Raw genomic sequence first — 8,901 nt, forward strand, 5'->3', positions numbered from 1 at the left:
TGAAATACATCATTACTAATAATTTGCTTAACAGAAACAAATTTAAAGACAAAAATTTGGAAAATGTACATACGTATTTTATTTGGGAAGGAACAAATTTTTTTAAATTTTTAAAAAAATTAGGACTAAATTGAGACAAAATAAAAATACAAGGACCAAATTGAAACAAAATAAAAATACAGGGACCAAATTGAAACAAACGCAATGATACGTGGGTTGACAGTGGCACTGTCAGTGGCACGTGGCACTGTCAGTGCCACCTCACACTGTCATTGCTACGTGGCACAATGTCAACTTGACACGTGGCAAATTTTATTTTTAAAAGAAAAAAAATTAAAAAAAATTAAAAATATATTTAAAAAATTCAAAAAAATCACGAGCTGACACGTGTCACCCTATTTAACGGTGTTAATACGGAACTAACTACAGTGACCTAATTGCTTAAATTTTTCAAAAATAGGGACTCAATTGAGAAAAAAAAAATGAGGGGCCTAATTAAAAAAAATCACCGAAAATAGGGACTATCAGAATGATTAAACCATTTTTTTTATGTGAGATTTTGTTTGTACCGAATATTTACTAGAGTTAAAAGTTTTATATCTTTTAGTGAATAAAAAAGTTTCATTTAATAAAACATGTGCTACAAAATTTATCTTTCCAAATTACGTAATTGCTCCACATAAAATCAACAACATATTTTAAAATCCTTTTTTTTTTAATTGCATTATTCAAATTAAAAACTTTAGACGTGATTCCAAAATTTAGATAAAAAAAAATGAAGAACTTTTTTATGTTAAGTTAGTGTATTCTAATCAAAAGGGAATTTAACTATCCATAACATAACAATATACGGAATTTTTGTATTTTGAAGTATATATTACATATTTTTGTTTTATTCTTAATTATATTTTAAAATTGTAAAGAAAATAGAGATAAAGTATTCCTATACAATCCAACACAGATGAGAAAAACAAATGATGCAAAATGGTACACTTATTTATCTGCATAAACTAAATCTTAGGGGACAAAGGTGTTGACTTAGTTGACCTCGAATTCTAAGCCCACCAAAAGGTCTTCCACGACTAAAACCAAACACAAATTCCGCTGAATTCGAAAATATCAAGGATTTATTCAATTTTCTTATAATAGTGGTTGGAGACAGCCTTGAGTACGTGGATGGATATATATTATCTAATAATTAGGATCCGTCTATTAAGTTTGAGAACTTTGCAGTTTTGCAGTTTTCGAGATTATTACAACTTTTGTATATGAAATATATGTTAACATCATAGAGTTAATTCACACATATGGAAGAGTTTAAACTCTTTCAAGGCGAGATCCGGGGTAATAATAAAGTATTAATCGAGTTTAATATATAAAAAATTAGCTAACTTTTTAGTAAGATTGTAAAATAATAAGAGAAAAATTAATGTTTCTTTTAACTAATTCATGTATTTATAATTTTCTTATTAATGTATATGAAATTAAGAAATGGATTCGCAACTTAAGAAACATATTTCTTTTTGTTATATTTAGTTTTATAGAACAAATCAAAATGAATTATAACTTATGAGTTAATTTGACTCGACAATTTTGAATTTAAGTTTGTTTAAAAATTTATATTTTTGTTGATTATGAGTTTAAATAAGTATGATTCACTTCACTTATGAGTTATATAAGTTTGAGTTGGATTAAAATGAGCTGGTATAATTTATTTATATTCCAAAAATAGAAACTAATTTTTTTCTTTTAACTCTAAACTCTAAGTTTTATCGGTTTTCTCCACATTTCTTCTTTTACCATTTCTTAATGTATACATTCTTCTAGTGTTCATAGGTGACTACTTTAAAAGGATTGGCACCAAGCATCACACTTTCCACAACGGCAACTAGATCGTTGACTCCATAAGAATTCCAAAAACACTTGTTCTTTTCTCACAACACTCCTCCCTTTGATCTTGTCTCAATTCAACATTCATGCGCAAGCCATAACAACTCCTACACTCTTTGACTCTATGGTGATCGTTTTCATCTACCCAAAATAGTCCTTCTATGATCTTTGCTCCATTAGATTCCATCCTTTCTTGCTTCTCTTTGTTCTTCACCGTTAGTCCACGTTCTTCTATGATTCTCTACTTTCCTCCAATCCTCCTCCATGTTTATTTTCTAAGGCTTCATAATGTCATAGCAATGTCTTCTACCCCACACTAATGTAAAAAGGTAACTTAACTTCGCCTAGTTCGCTTCGGTTTCAAATATTAAAAAAATGAAACTTTTAAAAACACGGTGGCATTTCTTAAAATATTTGTACAACTATAGGTTTCATTTCTAAAATAATTAAAGCTTATACCTTGACTACATGAGTATAAGCTTTGGTTACTTCCAAAACCAAAGCCTACACTCATCAGGTCAAGGTATACGTTTCATTTATTTTAGAATCCAAGGCTATAGTTGTGCAAATATTTTTAAAAATGTCATCATTTTTATGAAAGCCTTACCTTGGGTGTCAAAGTATAGACTTTATAGTTCAAGGTTAAACCGAAGTTTATACCTTGGCTGCATGAGTATAGACTTCGGTTGTTTGAAAGAATCGAAGCCTATACTCATGCAGTCAGGGTATAGGCTTTGGTTTTACTTATAACTGAAGCATATAGTCATTTGTAAACGGTAAAGATGTGAATTTTTACAACCTGCGAACACTCCTATTGCATAGCATTGTTGCATTCTCTCCTTTCACCATTGCAAACTCGTGTTTTCCTCCCTTATTGCCTTGGTTAAGGATTGTTCTTATTTATTTTCTTTCGCATTTCTTATGTTACCAATAAGATGGATTGAAGCCTTGAGAGATTTTGATGATGATGCACTTAAAGACTTGAACAACAAATTTGACTGAAAGAATTTATGTTAAAGCTTTTTATTGTAGATTTCATTGTAATAGCTTTATATTTTCAATTGTAACTTAAAGAAGTCTTGTATATACTCTTTAGTATAGAATGCTTACAGAAATAATCGATTATCACATAAGATAATTAATTATCACAAGAAAACTAAGAAAACACTTTGATTTAGGAATAATCAATTATCACTCGGGATAATCGATTATCACTAAAAGCATGAATTACCAAGGTTCACAAATAATCAATTATCATTTGGGATAATAAATTATACCTGAAATTAAATTCTTTTTAATTTGGGATAATAAATTATACCTGAAAATTATCATTTGGTCGACAACATGCTCGACCATCAATGCTGCTATCTTGGTCTCATGCCTCATCTACATCTTTTGCATTTGTCTTTGCATCTCTCTTATCAACTTCATAAGATTCTACTAGTTGTCTATGTTTCTTGTGGTCAAGGTTCTTGTCATTTGGTCAGATCAGGGTGCTACCTGTAAAAAGCACTATGATGCTTAAGTGAGTGTATGTTCGATAATGCTAACAATAAATGTGCAATCAATGTCACCAACCACCTGAATATCACAAACTTGTATTTATAAATTTTGGGATAGAGTCCCACTTAATATTAATGTAATTACCTTTAATGATAATTTTCACTCTTAGGACGACCGTCCAACTTCTCAACTAGTCGTAATTAGAATATAGGTTGGTCGATCATCTCATCTTGAACTGATTGAATGGTCATACCATACAATTTGTTTTATATAAAAGTATTTCAATGTATTTTATTTAATATATATATATATATATATATATATATATATATATATATATTATTTATCCAAGTTATTTTTTGCATACATTATAAAAGAAAAAGGAAAATTTGGAAGAAGAATTTGGTAAATAAAAGGTATTTGGCCCGTTATAAACGTGGAGTTGAGACATGAGGGCATTAAAGAGGAGCAACAGGGTTGTGTAAGAAATATAATATGGCAAGTTGAAGAAGAAGTAGATGAGATGAAGACGTGGACGTTTGAGAGAGAAACAGCAGCAGTGCTTAGAAACGCAATGCTTATCTGCAAGCAGTACCAAACAAAGAAAAGAGAAAATAAAAACAAACAAACAAACGAGGTGGTAATGTAACTACTAATAATGTGAATCCATTATATACGACTGAATTAATGTTGTCTTTCTCTCCCTCTCTCTCTCTCTCTCTCCTCAATGCCCACAATATGCTGCCCAGTTACGACACCCTCCACTTGGCCAATTTTTATTTGACTTTCCAACACGTTTATGCGTGCCATGTCGGCAACATAACTTCAGGTCTTTGCTTCTCACTAAATTATTACTTTTTTTCCCTTTCTTTTTCATCACAATATCTTAAATATATAGCCTCTGATTTAGCATGGTCCCACTATCTTCTGCCTCTAGAATAATCACCTTGTACGTACAAATCATAACAACACAGTGAATGGATGGTTCAGATCAGATAAATATAATTTGTTCCTCTTTTTCAATACCCAAAAAAAAATACTTTTAATTTAATTTCATTTTAATATAGCTAACATAAATAGACACGGAATATTATTACATTTATGATTGTTAGCTATACTTAGCTTAATTTCACGTTTGATAAAGTCAAACACAGTGAGACCCGATGATGAGATATGCAATCTGTGGATCTAAAGTCCAAAACCACGGAAAGTTCAAATATCAACAACCAAAAGCTGTTTGTGTGGTTTGACATAATTCAAAGAAAAATAAACCTGAATTTGTTATTATGAGTGAAGAAAATGAATATGAAAATGAAGCATCTTTCTTATCTTCTCACTGCAGAAAAAGGCTTTATCTGACACAGCCCTCTCAAATGGCTATGTGGCACACAGGGTACAGTGGGGCTAAATGAGAAAAAAAATAAATAAAAATAAATAAAAAAATAGCATGGTGTGTAGTCAACAAAAGCAACTTAGGGTTTATTGAGAGAGGCATATGAAGGAGTATAGTAGCACTAGCTTCCTACTTGCCATCCTAAGCCAATCATATGCTTTCATCAACAAGTGGCTCTGTCACTCTTCTCATTGGTTGCTTTACAAAAACAATGCACTGCACCAGCTGTCACTTTTCTTCCAATGGAAACAGAATCTTCCTATTTTATTTAAGGGAACCTTCTCACTCCCAATTTCTAAAAATTAAACATATATATATATATATATATATATATATATATTAGAAATAGGTTTGTAGGCCTAATTCAACTCCACAAAATCGGCTTGTAAGATAAGAATTACACCTCACTTATATATTATAAAATGGTCTATGAGTGGAATAGAAACAGAAATGCCCACTTAGAATTCGCTAGGATAAGCTTTAACCATGACTGTGATACCATGTTAGAAGTGGGTTTTAGGCCTAACTCAACCCCACACAAAATCGGTTTGTAAAGTGAGGATTGCACCTCACTTATATATTATAAATTGGTCTCATCTCTAGTCGATGTAGGACTTTCAACAATATATATATATATATATTAAAAAGCTTTTGAAAATAATATTAAAAAGCTTTTGAAAATAATATCAAAAATAAATTTGTAAGAATTTGGTCTAAAACAAACAATATTTCATCAATATAAAAATTTATTTGTGTGTCAAACATTTATTTATGTGTATCGAACATTCCTAACATATACAAGTAGGTTTAAAACTTACCTTTTTTTTTAAGTTTAGACAAATAACTACGTATTATTCCAATTCTTTAGTAGCTTCATAAGATATGAATCTTCTTCTTGTCAACTAATAATACGATTTAATATTTTTTTTTTAAATGTTGTTATTGAATTGTAGTTTTTCTTTCTTTTGAATGCTATTATATAATGCTAACCTTTTTTTTTTGTTATTTTAGTTTCCAGTTCAGAGAATTCACAATTTTTTATTTTATTTTTTATGTTTAGTTAATTAAATTTCCTTTTTATGATAGCTTAAATATATAAGTTAGTTTTGTAATTGAATTGAATCAGAATAAAAGAAAAGATACGTAAAATTAAGATTTTTTAAAACTTATATATTTGGTCCTGAGAATATAGTAGAGCAAAATCTTATATACAAATTAAAAGGGATCGGAATTTTAATTTATTCTAAATAAAATTAAATGCGCTTTATTGATTAGGAAAGAAAGTCTCACATGGTTTACTAAACTTCGAATAAATTGAACATGATAATTAAAATATGTTATAATTTCATTCCATTATTGAAGCCTTAAAGAAAATGGTGTCCCGATGGTACATGTGAAGCTTTGTCGACATGGTTTGGTGAAATTTATTTAGATTTTTCATACTACATTTGAGGAAACAAATTTAATTAATACGCAAACAGATTTTTTTTTAATTAATACACAAAAATTAATTTTATTCCAGTTAGGTATACCATGATAGGCACAGCTTTCTTAACAAAAAATAATATTTTATACAAAAAGCTTCAACCTATACTTTTATTTAGAGAAAAAAAAAAGTATGTATATGTTATTTAAACTAAATATCGGGTAAATTATATACACAAATTAAAATTCTAACGTACGTAATATATGTACAGTACAGGGTAAGTATATTAACATATTTAACATAAACTCGCGTATAAAATATCATTTATAAACTAAAAAGAATATTTCATGCATAACTGATAACATTATGTTTTTTTTATTTAATAATAACTAATGTTAAGTACTTTTAAATATAAACTGCAGTAATTTCGAATAATGAATTTAATTCGAACTGTCCATTTTATTTTATTTTATTAATTTATAAATAAAAACTAACTAATTATTAAGTAAACCTTTGACCAAGGGTGAACAAACTGATTTCAATGGTTAGAAAATGTCATTAATTAAAGTTAATTGCTTTTTAGACAATACTTGTTGATATTATCTTGACTAATCATTTTCTGACACACCTAACTTTTTTAGGTTCAGTTGATATTATCTTTTTCTATTTTTTACTCTTTTCTTTCTTGAAAGATACATAACTTTATGTTTTTATGATCATTTTATCCTTATAGTCTGTGTCAAATGAATGTAAAAGTGTGTCATAATATTATTGTTCTTTCAATTAGTGAGCTATTGTTAAGGAAAAATGATATTTTGACACATAATTTTTTTACATTCATTTGACACTATTATTTCTTACTTTTTATTTTTTTTTTAAAATTACAAAAATTTGTTTTTTTAAGACTAATTTACTTTTATTATGTATGTCAAATAAATATCAATGTGTGTCATAATATCATTACTGTATTATTAAAGATTTAAACTTTAAATTGTGTGATTAGGAAAATATTGAATCGTCCTTGAATGTTCAACTAATTCATGGGGCCATGGAAAATAGTCATAAATGATGATGATCGAAATGAATTATAGTATTTTGAAAATGTTAAAGTTATGTATTGTGATGTAAAGTAGTTTACGTTTGTAGAGTATAGAGGTACAGTTGCCCACATGATTATGTCATTGGATGATCGAAATCAGTTAATTAATCAACATCAACAATGGTTTAATTAATCACACATGCGAATATTTAATGTTATAGGATAACCATCAAACTGTCCAGTGAGTTGTACAGTTTATACTATCACGTGCTTTGACCACAAAAGATGGCCTATTTTCCACGTCGGTAAGGAATCAAGCAACCGTCAAAGATATAATAAGCACATCATATTCATATATATAGCATCTATTTTTTTTTTCTTTTTTTTCTAAATAAAAACATAAATAAAAACAATTGGTGTATTAATTAATTAATATAGTACCTCTTTTTTGGAGCTTTATGGCGTCGTATGAATGGGCAGAAGAAAAAACACAGTTGGAAGAAAAACAGAAACAATTGAATCCAACAAATGCGTGTAGTTGACGCATAAGAAACTTCTATACCATAAATTTCATTTTCTTTTTACAAGTTTTTTTAATTTATGATATATGTTTCGGTATAAAATTTAGGGACCGAGTGACTAACCTGATGAACACGACTTTGTCACTTTCTGGTGTCTAAATTGACTCGATCGTTCTTCCTGACTATTGACCGCTCGTTCTCTTTCAATCCTGATCTTCTGACAGTTTCAATCTTTGATCGAGGGAGCAGATATTTTTGAATTATTTTACCTTACTTGGATATCTGATTCAATTATGCCAACACTGGTCCAATCACGACCCAGCTTCTGATAGCTTTGTTTTGCTCTACGTTGATTTTGACCGGATTGATCAGTTTTTCTTCATAACGTTCGGCTATAATATCATACCGTACAATATATAAATAATAATTAGAGAAAAATGTAATATTGTGATTTTATCACGTAAACTTCTAATTTTCAAATAATGTTGGTGGAGATTTAGAATATTGTAAAATATTAAGAGTAAATGAAAATTTAGATTAAGAAAAAATATGAATAGATAAGGATAAGTGTACCCTAAAGATTATATTGGCCTTTCCAAGCACCACTAATAGGCACGCATATGAGCTGTAGCTGATAACAATTAACCAATGTTTAATATTATATTTAGCACTAATTAATTGGTACAAAATTAACTGCAAAGAGTTACTACATTTTTTGATATAAAAAAAAGTTTCCGACGGAATCCAAAGAAATACGAAGTAAATTTTAACATATAATTGGATTGAATTATATAAGTGGGTAAATTTAAACAAATAAAAATGAGTAAAATAAATTATTACCATCGAGTTTGGATAATGAATTAGGAATATGGATATCCAACTTGTACGATCCTATATTTCCAACGATCGGAAATAACTAAATGCCGAACGGTCCCCTTGGGCCCAAGGCATCGAAAATAACTAAAGACCGAACGGTCTTAATGGACAAGCAGCCCACACAGGCCCAATTCCAGATTCCAGTACAAAAAGCCAGCGTATAAAATATTCACGAAAATATATCATCCGATATATCTTATAAAGATATTATAACAGAGATATGTCAAGTAAGATTATATTTTATTCTGTTTAT

The sequence above is a fragment of the Vigna radiata genome, chromosome 11 (genome assembly GCF_000741045.1).
Source record: "Vigna radiata var. radiata cultivar VC1973A chromosome 11, Vradiata_ver6, whole genome shotgun sequence".
In the NCBI taxonomy this organism is placed as follows: domain Eukaryota; kingdom Viridiplantae; phylum Streptophyta; class Magnoliopsida; order Fabales; family Fabaceae; genus Vigna; species Vigna radiata.